General features: G+C 43.9%; 1 protein-coding gene and 1 long non-coding RNA gene across 2 annotated transcripts in view; one reads left to right on the top strand and one right to left on the bottom strand.

Moving 5' to 3' along the window:
• Positions 1 to 3,198: 3,198 nt before the first annotated feature.
• LOC146519385 (uncharacterized) lies at positions 3,199 to 7,069 on the top strand. The gene is made up of 2 exons (XR_014873671.1): positions 3,199 to 5,453; positions 5,564 to 7,069. It is a non-coding gene; the product is annotated as an uncharacterized LOC146519385 (long non-coding RNA).
• Positions 7,070 to 16,450: 9,381 nt separating this feature from the next.
• The window catches only part of nupr1b (nuclear protein 1b), a 1,869-nt gene continuing 1,426 nt past the window's right edge, over positions 16,451 to 16,893 (bottom strand). The window contains exon 3 of the mRNA XM_085156594.1: positions 16,451 to 16,701. The gene's annotated coding sequence lies outside the window, so the exon portion shown is untranslated. The remainder of the gene's footprint in view (positions 16,702 to 16,893) is intronic.

Consider the following 16,893-nt stretch of genomic DNA (forward strand, 5'->3'; position numbering starts at 1 on the left):
TGGGTTGTTGTGTATTATGCAGATTGAGTGTTATTAACCCCGAAGGCCCTGAAGACACGAGGAATACCCAGAGTCTGAATTCACTCGGGTTGTGTGTTGTAATCCTGTGGTCATGTGGAGCCTTCGTCCTGCTTTGTGTCGGATCATCTTCTCGCCTGAATCTCACTCGGTTTGTTGGAGATTCAGCTCACGTCTCAGTGGCTGCTCAGCAGCATCGACTGTCTTTGGATGCTTCACCACGTGGGTCCACGCTTCAACCCCCCTCAGCAGAAGATACTGGCTGAAACTTTGCTCCCTTAGCTCATATCATCATCCACAGCCGCCTGGTGAGCCCCTAAATTAAGGCTCTGTGTGACAGCATTTGTTATTCGTGCCTTAATTAATTCACACTAACGTCTTTGTTGATAATCACCCTGCAGACTTTTAGATTTGTCAGAAAAGCTGAAAGTAAAACTATAAACCTTTTGATTCGGTTTCACGTCTGGGTGAAAACTTCAGTTAGAAGTTCCTCACGGTGCCGACAGAAAACAAACGCCACTGAGATCCTCATCACACCATCAGGGATGTTCGGCCGCGAGAAAACCGCAGCAGCTCATCCGTGAGGGACGGATCGTCTCAGATGTTCTCGTTGAAGTTCGGTCGCTGTTCCTAATGTGTCTTTGTTAGCCTGAGCAGCTGTGCAGCCTCCAGCAGGTTCACGCCGTCTCCAGACTTCACCCTCCAACCTTTCAGATCAGAGTGAAGTGGAGGCGACTGGTTGAACTGGTGTGGTGGTGTTAAACGCTGTCGGTGCTTCATCCAGTGGATTTATTCAGCTCTGCAGCTGATTTTAGATCAAAACTCTGAACATCACCTGCTCCAGACCAGGTTATATATTCATCATCAGTTACCATGGTGATTTCACCAGGCAAAAAGCGATCCTTCGACACAGCTCGTAGTCCTCCGGGGGAGGGAGGGCTGCGGAGCCGCTTGCAGCTCGGTTTTTGTTTTTGTCTGTTCTGTGTCGCAGTTTTTGGGGTCGGTGACGTTCAGCTTTAACGCCGTCTTTAGCTGCCTACACCTCCGATGGGTGAAGGACGTGTCTCTGGTGTGCAGTTCATGTGTTTCGTCCACCCGTCCTCCACCCCAGCCTCCTCCCTGTGTCGTTCTGAACGGTGAAGCTTCATTCAGAACATTTCCTCCCTGATTTTCCTGCGTCTCTAACTGACGAAGCAGCTCGTGGTGTAGGAACATCATTAGTGACAGACTGGTGAAAAACACTTGAATGTCAGTGAGTCAGAGGTTCCTTACGCTGCATTTCCATTTCAGACTCCATCTGCGTGCTCCTGTCTGCTGAGGCAGTAACCAACGCGGTGAACATCATCTGGGAGATTGAAAGTGCCCAGAAGTCCTGTTATTGTTTCATGAAGCTCATCAAGCCTTTGCTGGCAGCGGAGCTGATGTACGCTCTGAGAGGGTTTATGTGCCAAATGTTGCTTTGTTGGGAAGTTTTGGTTGCAGTTTGGTGTCACGGTGACAGAAAGTGATGCCGTCAGGTTTTATTTGGCACTGTGAGTTTTTATAGAGCAGAGCTTCTCCAGAGAACAGCGGTGCAAAGGTCTGCTCGTACATCAGCCTTTATTTTAGCAGAAACTCACTGATTGAGAATGAATCTCTCTGATGAGCACAGGCTCGGCTTCAGCCGGCTGTGCTTCTGTTTTTATTCTTTTATCTGATTTTTGTGCTCCTTTTGTGTCTTTTGGTTGTCGTCAGTTTAAAGAACAAAAAGCAGCACTGAGCCAGAAAATCATTCAGTGGATTTAAAATGTTTTGCTGCTAAACCACCAGATTTCCTGCAGCTTTGCATTTCTTTGTTAATTTAATTAACTTTATGTTTTTTACATATTTGTATCATCATCAGCTGATAATGTCTCTGACTGGAGTAGGTGACACTCATAGGGATCACTTTGTGTTGATGTACACAGCAAATTCAAAAGTGTTAAATGTTTTGGCGTTAGCAGTCTTAGAGTTAATTTTACTCTAAGTAGAGTCACATTCTTTTAATGTAACTCTGAGGTGTAAAATGATAGTAGTTAAAATCGAGTGTTAAAAATGAGTGTTTCTATTTCAAATCTGGAGGTGTTAGAATGGAAACATTAACTCTTGACCTCTTAACTCTGAACTCCTACAGGGGCTATGACACTAATAGAGTAAATTCACAGACTCCGCCCCCAGCACCATAGGCTCCAATCGAAGCTGAAGTGAAGCTGTTTCAGAACATTTTGCTCTACATATTTGAGTTGTTTGCCATGCTTGGTAAGTCCTTTTTTCAAAGATTGTTTCAATTATTATTATTAGCTTTTACTTCTGTGGCTCTTTGGAGTTGAGACAAAGCTGTGTGAAAGGCATTAGCCATGTTGCTCGCTGATAGCATAATATTCTGTTTTAGCTAGCTGAAAGGCATTAGCCATGTTGCTCACTGATAGCATAATATTCTGTTTTAGCTAGCTGAAAGGTATTAGCCATGTTGCTCGCTGATAGCATAATATTCTGTTTTAGCTAGCTGAAAGGTATTAGCCATGTTGCTCGCTGATAGCATAATATTCTGTTTTAGCTAGCTGAAAGGTATTAGCCATGTTGCTCGCTGATAGCATAATATTCTGTTTTAGCTAGCTGAAAGGTATTAGCCATGTTGCTCGCTGATAGCATAATATTCTGTTTTAGCTAGCTGAAAGGCATTAGCCATGTTGCTCGCTGATAGCATAATATTCTGTTTTAGCTAGCTGAAAGGTATTAGCCATGTTGCTCGCTGATAGCATAATATTCTGTTTTAGCTAGCTGAAAGGCATTAGCCATGTTGCTCGCTGATAGCATAATATTCTGTTTTAGCTAGCTGAAAGGTACATGCAAGCTTTTTTTCAAGGCAAGTACCACAGCCTTGAAAAAAAGCTTGCATGTAAATTTTCAGTCAAACCTTTGGTCAAATGCACCTAAAACAATGTCTAGAATGTAAATGTTGGTATAATGGAGCTACTTGAAGCCTGAAAATGATCTCCCATAAAAAACGAGCAAACAGCAGTAGCAGACGTCCTGACTGGTTCTACGTTAGCATTTAGATCCCTCCAGAGTTTTGTGCACACAGTTTAGGTAGAAATGAGCAGAACTGCTTTGAAGTTCCACAAAGTGATGAATGAAGGACATGCATATTGTATTGAAGACATAAGTGATGAGAATGCTGTTATTTGCATTTACCAGCTCACCTATGTCAGACCTTTTGATAAACAAAATTCTAATGAAAGTGAGAACATGTACACTGTTACATCTTTCAGAAAATGTTTTGAGATTGTGGTGCACAGTTCAGAATAAATGTTTTTCAAAAACCATTGCGTCTTTTTAGTAAATGTTTATTTCCAAAAGAAATTTCTAGAAGTTCAGAGCAGGAAAATTCCCGCTTTTTAGAATTAATTAGAAGATAACTCTTACGTAGTTAAACTAAAATACTCTTTGAGAGTTAATATATAAACTCTTAACACCAAGTGTTAAATTATCAACTCCAGACAGATTTGGTGTTTAACACTAAATCAAAGTTAACGTATCAACTCTCCAAAAAGAGTTAAATGAACACTCTCTGGTGTGGACCCATATAGACACTTTAATAGTGTTGAAATCAAATCTGACAGTGTTAATTTGGACGTGCTGGATTTGCTGTGTAGAGTCACGTGTGTCGTCTACTGTGGATCCTGATGCAAGATTCAGAGAAAGGCCGAGTTAACTCAAAGTGGAAACAGTGTGACCGACGCTGAGACGGGAAGGACGACGGCGCTATTTACACGTATAATCAGAAACAACACAACGGGGTAACAAAACACAGGTGAAGATAAAGATGGTGCCACAGGCGAGGAAGTCAAACTAAACCAAAACACATAAAAGAGGAAGTGAGACACCTCAGCTGCACTGACACGAGACGATGAGACGAAACAGGTTTTTCTCCTGCTGTTTAATCTTTGCTCATTGAAAAGGTCCTGATGAGCTAATGAACCGTTAATTTACCTGCTTCAGTTTGTGCTCGTGCTGCAGCTGAAGCTCGCGGCTGTACAGAGACGAGCTCCCTGGTGTTTACGTCCTCCGCCTGCCCGCGTGCCAGGTCGCGAGCCCACGAGCCTTAAACTCTTTGATGAGTGCCCGCTCCCTCCGAGCCTCATTACGTCGCTCGTGTTCAGCTGGACTTCCTGTCGCCTCTGCTTTGCTGCTCTTTGTAGACTCGCCGCGGCCCTCAGAGGGTCTCCGCTGCTGGACTGCATTTCATTCTGACGCCTAAAGCCTCTAACAGAGAAACAAAGGAGGAGAAGCGCCCTGGTCGTGTTTTATTTATGATCTGCTCACACAGGGTCGTATCTCCCCGATTCAGTCGTGACCTCGCTGGCGTCCACGTGCAGATTGATTTCTGTAATAGTCTGCAGAGACGAGGCAACAAATCCCAGTTAAACAGCCGCGTCCAACATCAGCAACCCTGTGATTAGATTCAGAGTTTTCAATCTTTCCTTCACGCCTCGACGCTTCATTCATGGATTTACGAGTTTTTAACACCATCGCATGTAAATGAGCTCCACGCCACGGGATTCGGTTAGTTGGAGATATAGTGCACGGAGTCGCCGCTGCTGCTTCTCACCTTCACTTTGTCATTTCTTTAATATGTTCCCCTGATTCTCGCCCTGCACGCCGCCTGGATTTAATCAGGTTTTCACAAAGTCGCCGCCTCTCAGCTAACGTGGTGATTTAAGCTCGGAAATCATCATTATTAACGACGACGAGGCCGCTAACACCAGTCCTCTCGCTGCTCGCCTCCATGTGTAAACACGTCTGTAACAGCTGAGAGCAGTTTACTGTACACCTCAGAGTGTGATGACAACAAAGCATCTGTTAGTGACCTTGTAGTACCATATCAGCCTATCAGAGCACTTCGCTCTCGCTCTGCAGGCCTACTTGTTGTTCCTAGAGTAAAAGTAGAATGGGAGGGAGAGCCTTCAGTTTTCAGGCCCCTCTTCTGTGGAACCAGCTTCCAGTTTGGATTCAGGAGACAGACACTATCTCTACTTTCAAGATTAGGCTTCAAACTTTCCTTTTTGCTAAAGCATATAGTTAGGGCTGGACCAGGTGACCCTGAATCCTCCCTTACTTATGCTGCAATAGATGTAGGCTGCCGGAGGATTCCCATGATGCACTGGGTGTTTCTTCTTCACTCACTATGTATTAACAGACCTCTCTGCACTGAATCATATCTGTTATTAACCTCTGTCTCTCTTCCACAGCATGTCTTTATCCTGTCTTCATCTGCTCACCTCCAACCAATCACAGCAGATGGCCCCGCCCCTCCCTGAGCCTGCGGGAGGTTTCTTCCTGTTGTTTTTCCTTCCCACTGTCACCAAGTGCTTGCATGTTAGACATCAGACGGCGCTGTTTGCACAACGCAGCAGGTATAAAGTCTTTAATCCTCAGTGAAGTCACATCGGCGTTCGTCTGAGTTCTTACGTGTTTGCATTGGGATGTTTAACACGTGCTGCTTACTCTTTCCCGCTCGCTGCAGGTTATTTGTGCAGCTGTGGCGTGTAACTGCCACGCACTCGAGGCAACCACAGCTGTGAGGGGAGGGTCTCAGTCCAGTTCCCAGTGACTGTTTATGTTGAGGCGGTGACCCGACCAAAGAACCTTCCTGAAGTCAGATACGCTTTGCATTCTGGGATGCAGGAGGATCCTCCATGTTGTCGACCAAACAAACAAACAAGGCACCTGCTTCCTCCGTCACACGGGTGTAGAGGCCGGCCAGCGACCTCTGGAAACCTCTGGAAGCGTGTCTGATATCACAGTCTGATACCAGCACTAATATTTTAACTTATAAATGCAGCTTATGCAGGTGAGAGCAGCGTGTGGAGGTGACTGACCATCAGTATACTAAATCTGCATACATGATCACTGAATGATGTGATTGCTGTTTGTGTTTTGAACCGACTGGAGTCCTGAATGAGAGACGTGTGCGTCAGCTTCTCCTCTTCAAATAAAAAAGGACCTGACAGTTAACACAGACGGGTTTTTATTGTCACACTTTCACAGACGGAGCTCCAGGTTCGGATTCCAGCTCTAATAAAACGACTCTGGTGTCAGAGAGCTGAATGTTTTATTGGACTGTGTGAATATAGTCTGCTGAAGAACCAACATGACCGATAACATTTACTGCAGCATCGCTGTCATCGTCATCAGTTACCTGGAGATTCTTTACCTCTCTGAAAGAACTGCCTGTGACCTCTGACCTCTGAGCTGCAGGTCTGAGTCTTGTCACAGTCGAGTTTTGCTTGATGTACGCCATCAAATATCTCCATGTGAAGCTGCTCGCTGTCACTCGCACAGCCTACCTGCAGTCAGGGGGAGGAGCTTCTTTCTGATGAGCAACGCAGTGAAACTAAAATATCGTCGTGGTCGTATCGATTCAACACCAATACTTAGTACTCTCAATGTGTGTGTCAACACTCCCCACCCCAAATCTCCCGACGCTTGTAAACTTGAAGCAGTCCTGCAGAGAAACACCAACAACCATATGAGCACACGCTTGGCGAGCCTTTTAACCCCACACGCTCAGTCTGTGTGACCTCAGCCCACTGAGTGTTTGCAGCATCGTGGTTCGCTCGCAGTTAGCTTTGAGCTTTCTTTGTGGACAAGAAACGAAACCACAGAAAAAAGCTGACACACTCAAAGGATTCAGACCAGAGTAAACGATCTGGAGCTGAGAACGCTTCTCTCTGAAGACGGTAAATGGTAAATGGTAAATGGACTGATTCTTATATAGCGCTTTTCTACTCTCTCGGAGCACTCAAAGCGCTCTATACAACATGTCACATTCACCCAATCACACACATTCTCACAAGCACTTTATCTATACTGCTAACTAATTACATTCACACACATTCATACTCCGATGGACGCATCGGAGAGCAAGTTGGGGTTAGTATCTTGCCCAAGGATACTTGACATGCAGACTGGAGGAGCCAGGGATCGAACCACCAACCTTCCGATCAGTAGGTGACCTGCTCTACCTCCTGAGCTACAGCCAGCGTGTTTGTTGTGGCGGGACCACAACAAACACGCATGAGCAAGTTTAAATTCATCTTTCAAACAGTTAAAGTCTAATTTTCTAGCACTGACGGCGCCGAGTGTTTGGCACACGAAAAAGAGTTTGTGCGTTTTTATTTTTACAAACCTTCAAGCGGAGCTTTTTTCCTCTCGTGCTCTCATCATCGTCATCATGCACGAGTCAGCGGGTGTCAGTGTGTGTTTGTGAGCGTTCGATGTTCGGGGATCGTCCAAAGTCAGCTCACTGCTTTCGTGGGGAGTCGCTGCGCGTGAACATTTCATAACATCTTATTAGCAGCCATAATGACTTCTGTAAAGAGCTGCAGGCTGCATATTAACTGCTGCTCCGATCTCAGGGTGGGAACATTTTAGTCAGGATAACCTCTTCATGATGCTTTTCCTTTTCTTTAACAAATATTTATATCACAGATATTCACAACTGAGGTTAAAACTGACCCAGACGCTCGTCTGTTACCACTGCAGGCCACGGCCACATCGTTTAACACATTTATACAGGAAGACGTTTCAAAGCACTTTTCAAAAACAGCAAATCATTAAAATGCAAATGAGAGGAATGCGAGGAAAACAAATAGACGTATAAGATACAGAGAAGACGACAAGATTACTGAAGTGGAAACAGGTTTAAACCTGATTATTTGAAGCAGCAGCGTGTAGATTAACAGCTGTGAAGAGAAACTGATTTTACTTTTCAGCAGATGAAGCTGAATATTAAACTGTGTAAATCAGAAGTTACAGCCTCGGATGACCGGTGAGCTCGGACGCGTCCTCTGAAAGTCAATCTACCGTTAACACCTCAGTGATCATCTGCAGAAATGCAGCTCTGCTAAGGACCGCTCGGTTTCCCTCTTATCTGTTATTTTATTTGTGCTGTTCCCCAAGGATCAGTACGAGTTCCTGCTTAGTTTCTAAGTCACCACAAACAGGACATTCCTGTGGGTTTGGGCGATATTTGGAGAGAGAGCTGTGTTTGTGTTTGTGCTTCTAACCACACCTTAGCCTGCCTAACCCTTCCACATATCCTTGGGCAAGACACTAACCCCAAGTTGCTGATGCATCCATCAGAGTGTGACTGTTAGAAAGCACTTACAGAGTCTGTTTACGTCTGTTCCCTGTGTTCACTTGGTGGAGGAGATTGTGTTCCTGCCTGTGTCGATTTGTTCTTGCTTGATGAGTTTGTAAATGTTATCTTCCCCCAACCACCACCACACTTCCTCCTGTAACGCTGCGTCTTCGTGTGGCAGCGAGCGTATGCAGCACTGCACACCTCCAACCGAATCCCTGAAAGCAGCTACATCAGGTGTGATAGCAGCGTGTAGGTGGTGCAAGCAAAAACAGGTCATAACATGTTTTTATTTTTGAAATGAAACCTACATGTTTGACAAGTGGTTGAGGAATTCATCCCTTCCTTCCTTCCTTCCTCTCCTCCATCCTTTTCCTTTTCATTCTTCATATTCCTTCGTTTGCTGCTTTTTCTTTTTACCTTTTCTCTTCCTTCTTTTTTTATTCATTCTCCATTCTTTGCCTCCTTTCTTAGGTTCATTTCCTTCCTCCTTTCTTTCCTTTTCCTTTCTTAGCTTCCTTTCCTTCCTCCTTTCTTTCTTTCCTTTTCCTTTCTTAGCGTCTTTTACTTCCTCCTTTCTTTCTTTCCTTTTCCTTTCTTAGCTTCCTTTACTTCCTCCTTTCTTTCTTTCCTTTTCCTTTCTTAGCTTCCTTTACTTCCTCCTTTCTTTCTTTCCTTTTACTTTCTTAGGTTCCTTTCCTTCCTCCTTTCTTTCTTTCCTTTTCCTTTCTTAGGTTCCTTTACTTCCTCCTTTCTTTCTTTCCTTTTCCTTTCTTAGGTTCCTTTATTTCCTCCTTTCTTTCTTTCCTTTTCCTTTCTTAGCTTCCTTTACTTCCTCCTTTCTTTCTTTCCTTTCCTTTCTTAGCTTCCTTTACTTCCTCCTTTCTTTCTTTCCTTTTCCTTTCTTAGCTTCCTTTACTTCCTCCTTTCTTTCTTTCCTTTTCCTTTCTTAGGTTCCTTTACTTCCTCCTTTCTTTCTTTCCTTTTCCTTTCTTAGCTTCCTTTACTTCCTCCTTTCTTTCTTTCCTTTTCCTTTCTTAGCTTCCTTTACTTCCTCCTTTCTTTCTTTCCTTTTCCTTTCTTAGGTTCCTTTCCTTCCTCCTTTCTTTCTTTCCTTTTCCTTTCTTAGCTTCCTTTACTTCCTCCTTTCTTTCTTTCCTTTTCCTTTCTTAGGTTCCTTTACTTCCTCCTTTCTTTCTTTCCTTTTCCTTTCTTAGGTTCCTTTACTTCCTCCTTTCTTTCTTTCCTTTTCCTTTCTTAGGTTCCTTTACTTCCTCCTTTCTTTCTTTCCTTTTCCTTTCTTAGCTTCCTTTACTTCCTCCTTTCTTTCTTTCCTTTTCCTTTCTTAGCTTCCTTTACTTCCTCCTTTCTTTCTTTCCTTTTCCTTTCTTAGCTTCCTTTACTTCCTCCTTTCTTTCTTTTCTTTTCCTTTCTTCCCTCCTTTGTTAACAGCAGCTGCCTCAGAGCTTCGTGCTGATCCAACAGGACATAAACTCTGCAGACACTTCACGTATGTTACGTGTTCGTTGTAGCCAAACTGTAACATCAAAGTTCATTTGTGTTCAGCTGCCCGCCTGCTCGCGTCCTCTCTCCCGAACACGGTTTCAGTCGTACAACAGGAAGCGGCCTAGTCGATATTTGTGACCCGCAGGCTGCCGGGAACGAGAAAACAATGTCTGCAGGGCGACCTTTCCCTCGCGCCCGCTGTTCCCTGTAATGAAACCAGCAGCTCACACAGCAGATACCATCAGCAGCAGGAAGTTCGATCTGGGCTGATTTCATTCAGCTCGCCGCATCCTCGTCGCCGCCTCCATCACGTCTGAAAGCGTGTTTATCTCCGTCGGCCTCCATATGAGACTCGTTATAATGCGAAGACAGACTCCTCGATGTGTTTTGTTTTCATTTCACTGTGTGACAAAGGTTTATAGATTTTTGTGCTTTAGGCCGACCTCTCTGACCTTTAACCGCTGTTAACCTGCCGTCCACAAACATGAGGCCAGATTAGTAACCAGGACTAAACCTGTAGTACTCGACCTAAATGTTCCCGTGTGTCACTGTGGAGCAAAAAGAGGATGAAAGTGTAACGAAGCTGGAACTTTAACAGGCTTTATACACCCAAACAGATACATTTATAGAAACATAACGTAAAAATAATCAATTTCATCAAAGGAAATTTACTTTATTGGTTATGTTTCAGTTTATATCATGAATATTTTCTTTAATGGTTCAATATTTGATAAACGTTTGTCCCCAATACACAAAATGTGTCCCCGCTTTACAGAAACTCCATGAAATGTCTGATTTGCGTACATACATGCAGAACATGTGGTGACGGTCGAGGGCAGGCGTGGACGGCGTCCCGACTCATCACAGCTGAGCCCTCCAACGCGCTCTGGTTCCAAAAAAACTTCAGTCGGTCCTCACAAACATGGACATGAACGCTTACACCCCCACTTACACAATATCATATTACCCACTCATAACAGACGAATGATCTCTGTCTCTTTGGCAGTCCTCAGGACCAGTTGCTAGGCAACCAGGGGAGTTTCTAAGAGCACTGGTATCTCCTCTGCAGAGGGGGAGGTGATGGGGGAGGCGTGTGTGTGAGATAGTGGTACAGAAACACTGATCTGGATGTTGAATGGTGAGACTGGTTATGTAAGCGTGTATAAATATTCCTGATCCCTGTTTCCACATCAGAGCCAAATCCTGCAGGTGTGCGGGGGATCCGAGCCGTCCTGCTCCCCGCTCGTCCAGCAGCAGCAGATTTTTCCAGCAGCATCGTTTACAACGGTGGTGGAGCCAAACAGGAAGTCAGGATTAAGCAGAAATAGACCGTTTAGTTGGCCCGTTCGCACCGCACGAACTGATCCTGTCTCACTAAATGCTCGGGATCTGGTTTCCCGGCAGCAGGAGGCCCATGAAGGCTCCGGACTGAAGGTCATGATCTGCAAACAGGTGAGACCGTTCAGGTGTGCTGCGCGTCAGCCCGTGGACTGAAAAACAAATCCATCAGCTGATCAGAGCGGCAGGGTTCATGCTGTGACAGGCAGACGATGCCAAAGTCATGAATAATACAGGAATAAATAATCCATCAAATGCATCAAGAATATAAAACATAATAATCCATGTTTGGTTTTGTGAGAATCATAAATAAGACAGCTATAAATAAAAAATTATTACATTTTAAATTAAATATGAAGGTAAACTCCAAACATGCCTGTTTACGTAAATGAATGAATAAATAGATTTATCTGAATGTTTTGGTCCCTTTGACGGCATCTTGATGATACGGAGCCATTTATTTGTTCCAGCTTCTTACTGAAGAAGGCCTCCATTAAAAAGTCGTTTTTCCACGGATGGGGCAAAAATACCTAGAAATATAAATCATTTACAGGTATTTATCCGAGACCGATAAAAAGTTGGATGAGCATCCTTTAGCCTGCAGGTGTAGATTTGATGAAACGTGTTCTGTTTTCACTCTGACACAAATCAGCCTCCAGTCTCTGAAGTTTCCTGCCCGGCGCCCGGCTAACTCCCGACTCCCTCAGCTGAGGCAAGGGAAGCCGCCGCAGAGTTGGATGTTAAATTATAGATCTGACTTGTCAACTTCTTTAAACTTTGGGCCTTCAGTACAGACCTTTATAAAAGATATATGTCGCCACGGTGACTTGATCCAGAGGTTTCTGAGTTCTGCATTTTAAAGTTTCCACAAGTTACTACTGATGCTAACAAGTTTTGCTAGCAGTTAGCTGCTAGCTGTCTTTGCAGAGAGCTAGCAGCTAACTGCCACCTGTAGGTTCCTCTAACATCCATTTTTAGTGACATCATCTGACCAACAACACAGTAAAATGCAGTCGCATGGCAGGATGCTTTAAACGAACTTTAGTCAGGAGAACAACTGAGATAATCCATCCACAATACCAGGTTATATACATATACAAACATTAAAACATGTTAAAAACACAACAGCCTTAATAAACACAGAGTAGTTTGGAACCAGGGTTCATACGTCATCACTTAAAGACCAGATACAGTCTAACAAGCTAGCTAGAATTCGCTAATTAGCTCATTCTAGCTAGCCGTTATCAGCTAGCTAGAATTAGCTAATTAGCTGATTCTAGCTAGCTAGAATCAGTGTTGCCAACTTAGCGACTTTGTCGCTATATTTAGCGAGTTTTCAGACCCCCTAGCGACTTTTTTTCTAAAAAAAAGTCGCTAAAAAAAAGACGTGAAAGACATTACAAAAAACAATAATTGCTAAAAGAAATTTAATTTGTAGTTCTAAATAAATTCTAAATGCATTTAGGACGTTTTTTGCTCACTTTATGTCTCGTCCATGATGTTATTTCTCTCTCCAGCAGCATAGGTTACAATTACATTAGCATGACCAATTATGCAAATTAGGTGATGACGTCATTTAGCGACTTCTAGCGACTTTTAGGACAACCAATAGCGATTTTCCTTACTGAGGAGTTGGCAACACTGGCTAGAATTAGCTAATTCTAGCTAGCTAGAATTAGCTGATAACAGCACTCCACCTTCTTGTCTAAATATGGCAAAACACTAATGTTGAAGGGTGCCTACATGCTTCTATTATTAAAAAACTAGAGTAATAAAGGGGAACCAATCAGGAAAAAGCAGCAAATTACTCTGTATTGAGTATTGGGGTCTCTGAGTCCAGTTTCAGGGCTGTTAAAGAAACAAAGGTCAAGCAGAGCACAGCTGGGTTTATGCCACACATGAGATTTGTTGAGATGAGGAAAAGTACAGAGTAGCAAACTCCTGTTTTTTCTGGAAAGACTTCAGATATGAAATAATAATGAAAAAGTGTCTGAGGCTGTCAGCGAGGATCTCCGCCGCTGAAGCCCTGACGGCACACACGAAAGTGCCTGTGTTCAATAAGCGTCCCGCCTCACGCCGTATCTGCGCTCACACGGAGTGAGGCGGGCAATGAACCAATCACAGCGATGGTTCAGATTCAGCCGCCGTGATCGGAGGAGAGCTGCTGCAGGTACGCGGCGCTTCACTTTAATAAACACACAGCCAGAAACATCTGCACAGCTGCAAACACACAGTCAACCTGCAGGTCACATGACCACACCCAGCTCATACCTGAAAAGCTTTTTTTAAACTGTCACCTAATCAGACTAATCAAACATTTCTTTATAAAAACAAGCAAACAACAACCATCGCTGTCACAGACCTGATCTCGCCAGCCAGCCAAGACTTTAGAACAAGACTGATTTGATCCTTTTATTAGGTACAAAAAATGATTGACCCGAAATGTTTCCATGAGGAAGAATAAAACGGCTTCGACCCAAACAGGTCGAGGTGATGTGGACGGTTTGTTCTGGACTCCTGAGGCTGGGCACTCAAAAGAAGTCCAGCACAGCCCGGCTGCTCTGCGTTAGCTGGCTCAACAAAACTTAAACCCCAGTTGGTGATAGCAGGGATCACAATGGCGAGCATAGATACGCCCACATCGCTCTCCTGCCCAGGTCCTCAGGCTATTTCTTCTGGAGTACTGAGGGGTTCCCAAGCCAGCTGAGACATACTGTCAGGTCTGCCCAGAACGTCCTGAATCACCTCCAAGGGGTCCATGTGGAGAAGCAGCGACTCCACACCGAGCTCCTCCTGAATGACTGGGCTCTTTACCCCCCCCCCCCCCCCCCCCCCCCCCCCCGTGCTTCTTTCTGAACAGTTTCATTAGTTAAAACAAAAACCCACGAACACGATCAAATGTTAATGCAGGACATGGATCGTGTCATATTTGCCTATGTCCATCATTTATATACAGTTTGTGTGCTATTAAAAATGAGAAGCTGAAGGTTGCTTTGCTAACTCCTAATGAAGTGCTGAGTGTAGAAACCTGTGGGATGATTTTTACTCCACATAAAAACCCAAAAGGTCGTCGGAGCATCTTTGATTGCGGGGACGTCTGAGCGTTGAGTTTCATCACCTGCTGCTGCTCACAGCTCTGCAGCTTGTCCTGAGCTTCAGTGTGAGCTCCGCAGAGTCTGTGTTACGTAACGCTGCACTGTTGCATAAGCTCGCATCTAAAACTGCAGCACAATAAACTTCAGTGTGATCAGACAACTTTCTCTGAGTCCTGCTCAAAGTCTGTGCTCACAGAACAACAGAGTCCAAGGTGAAGCCAGGCAACACATCGCTGTGACCTGTAAAGTCCTCACACATACCAGACTCTCAATGGCTGAGAGACGCTGCCCCCTGCTGGACGATCCATGCTCTCCACCAGTGTTGGTCAAGTTACTTGAAAAAGGTCATCAGTAACTAATTACTGATTACTTCCCCCAAAAATTAATCCCGTTACTTTACTGATTACTTATTTTCAAAAGTAATTAATTACTTAGTTACTTAGTTACTTTTTAAAAACACGATTTACAACCTGAATAGGTGATAAAGTGATAGATCTTTCAGCCCAATTCTACTTTTTCTGCATAATCATCATACAAAATGTAATCAAATGGAAAAGTCTCTTTTTAAAACTTGTTTTATTAGTTTTAATCTTTTAACTTTATAAAATTTAATTATCTGCAACATTCTCTGACTGGAAGAAATTAGTTTAACATTTAAACCTATTTTCTGCACATTCCAGCACATAAAATAAAATATTTTTTTGGGTTTACTCTCAGTCGTTCAAATAGATGCAAGTAAAACACAGCAGAAAATAAATAAAGTCAAAGACTAGCGGTCCTGTTGCTCTATTTTCACCTGTAAAGCAGGAGTGGGGTAGGCGGAGGGTTACCCTGGTGCAGGTGTGCCGCGGTCAGTGGAAGAATCTGCGAGTTTCTCTGTGAGTTTCCCATTACGTCGTAGCTACTCGGTGCTTGCTCGGAAGTTTAGGGTTTTTTTCGCTGTAAAAAGAAGTTTTCACTCGATATATGATCCATTGTTGATCTGCACACAGCTGTTGTCACGAACGTCGCACTCGCTTACGTCACTGTCATGAGACATTCTTGCAAAAAAATCACAGTTTTAGTAACGCAGTAACGCAGCGTTCCTACGGGAAACTAACGGTAATCTAATTACTGTTAGTTTCTAATTACCTTTTTTGCAATAGTAATCCCTTACTTTACTGGTTACTTGAAAAAAGTAATCAGATTACGTGTTACTGCCCATCTCTGCTCTCCACACACACACACAGACAGGTATTCATATCTTAGTGGGGACATCTAATTGACATAATGCTTTGCGTAGTGTTGGGATTCAATGATTTGCAGTGCCTCAATAATTCTCTGCTTTTTATTAATAATGAGTGTTATAAAGTCATGTAGTGTAGTATTAAGTGGGCACAGCCCTGAAAATAAAGGCATGAGACCATGTGTCCTCGGGGAGTAGAAAGCTGCAGACTCTCGCTCACACTTGCCTGGAAAATGTAGATAAGAGGCGACCATCTGTAGTGGAAAGTTACTGAGACTGCTGTTTAGACTAGAATGAGCTTCTGTAATCAAACTGTTAGGGGCGCACCACCATGTGTGGTGTCGTGCAGGACGCATCTCCCTTCTAGAAGTAATGTGAAAGAGAAATAAAGTGTTAAATGGTCTACGGAGCCTCTGAGGAAGTGTTGATATTTACAGTAGCCCCTTACTCTAACCATAACTCACTGTAACCCTGTGTGAGTGCTGCTGGTGAAGTTACATCGCTGCTGCACGTTCTCAGTGTTTCTCATCTTCGTGGCGTCACAATCACCTTGTTTCATCACTTTGCAGATGAGATTGACCTTTAACCTGCACATTTTCACCTCTTCACCTGCATTCAAACAGCTCTGCCTGAGGAAGTGCAGCTGGTGTTAGCCGTACCAGACTCCATTCACAAAAACAAGTTTTACCTCATAAACTGAGTTGTCTGCTCCTGCTGTGATTGGTTAGCTTTAAAACCTTTCTTGCTTCAAATGACGGCCCACCAACTGCAACGGTTATATTTAGAACATTTTCACCTGTTTACCCGTCATAAGAGATGTCCTCCCGATCCCTTAGCAGCACTCAGCAGTAGTGCATCACTCCTGTGATCTGAAAGCTTTAATTCCTGTTTTTGTCAGTGGAGTCTGGTGCTTTGTTTCAACAAGCTGTCAGAGTGTGCTTCACATTTAGAACATCCACAAAAGCTCAGACGTTGGTATTTAAACACGTTAGTGTGGCTCTGAACTTTCCAGGCTCTTTCCTGGCACCTCACTACATCCATCTTTTATATACAGGCTGTGTTTTTTCACTGAGGCCTAAAAGGAAGAAACAACGAACGCTCTCATTTCAGTTTAACAAGTCTTTAATCGTAAAAACAAGTTTTAAAAAACATCCTTAAGAATGAGCCATTTGCCGCCACCGCAGTCTCGGTGCGCGGTCGCGGCCCAAGCGGGGACCCAGGGGCACGCCGCCTCAGGTGAGAGCTCTGTAACACCTGCGGGCCCATCGGAGCTCAGAAGCTCCTGCCATCTGCACGTGTCGTTCTGTCGCCAAGGACGCCATGGTCGGTTTCCGGGATGAGCCGTCCGAGATTCCCTGAAGTGGAAAAGAAAGATATAAAATAATGAATTAAAATAAATAAACACGAGGAGTTCAAGCATCTATTTACCAACAGCAGCACCATGTGTTAAAAATCTGCTTTAAAAAAAATCCAAAATTAAACTTTTCCATGTTTTTCTTCATCTACAGTTTCGTTACGGGATCTGTCAGGTACATCTACGAGTTTAT

The sequence above is a fragment of the Neolamprologus multifasciatus genome, chromosome 4, assembly GCF_963576455.1.
Source record: "Neolamprologus multifasciatus chromosome 4, fNeoMul1.2, whole genome shotgun sequence".
Classification (NCBI taxonomy): Eukaryota; Metazoa; Chordata; class Actinopteri; order Cichliformes; family Cichlidae; genus Neolamprologus; species Neolamprologus multifasciatus.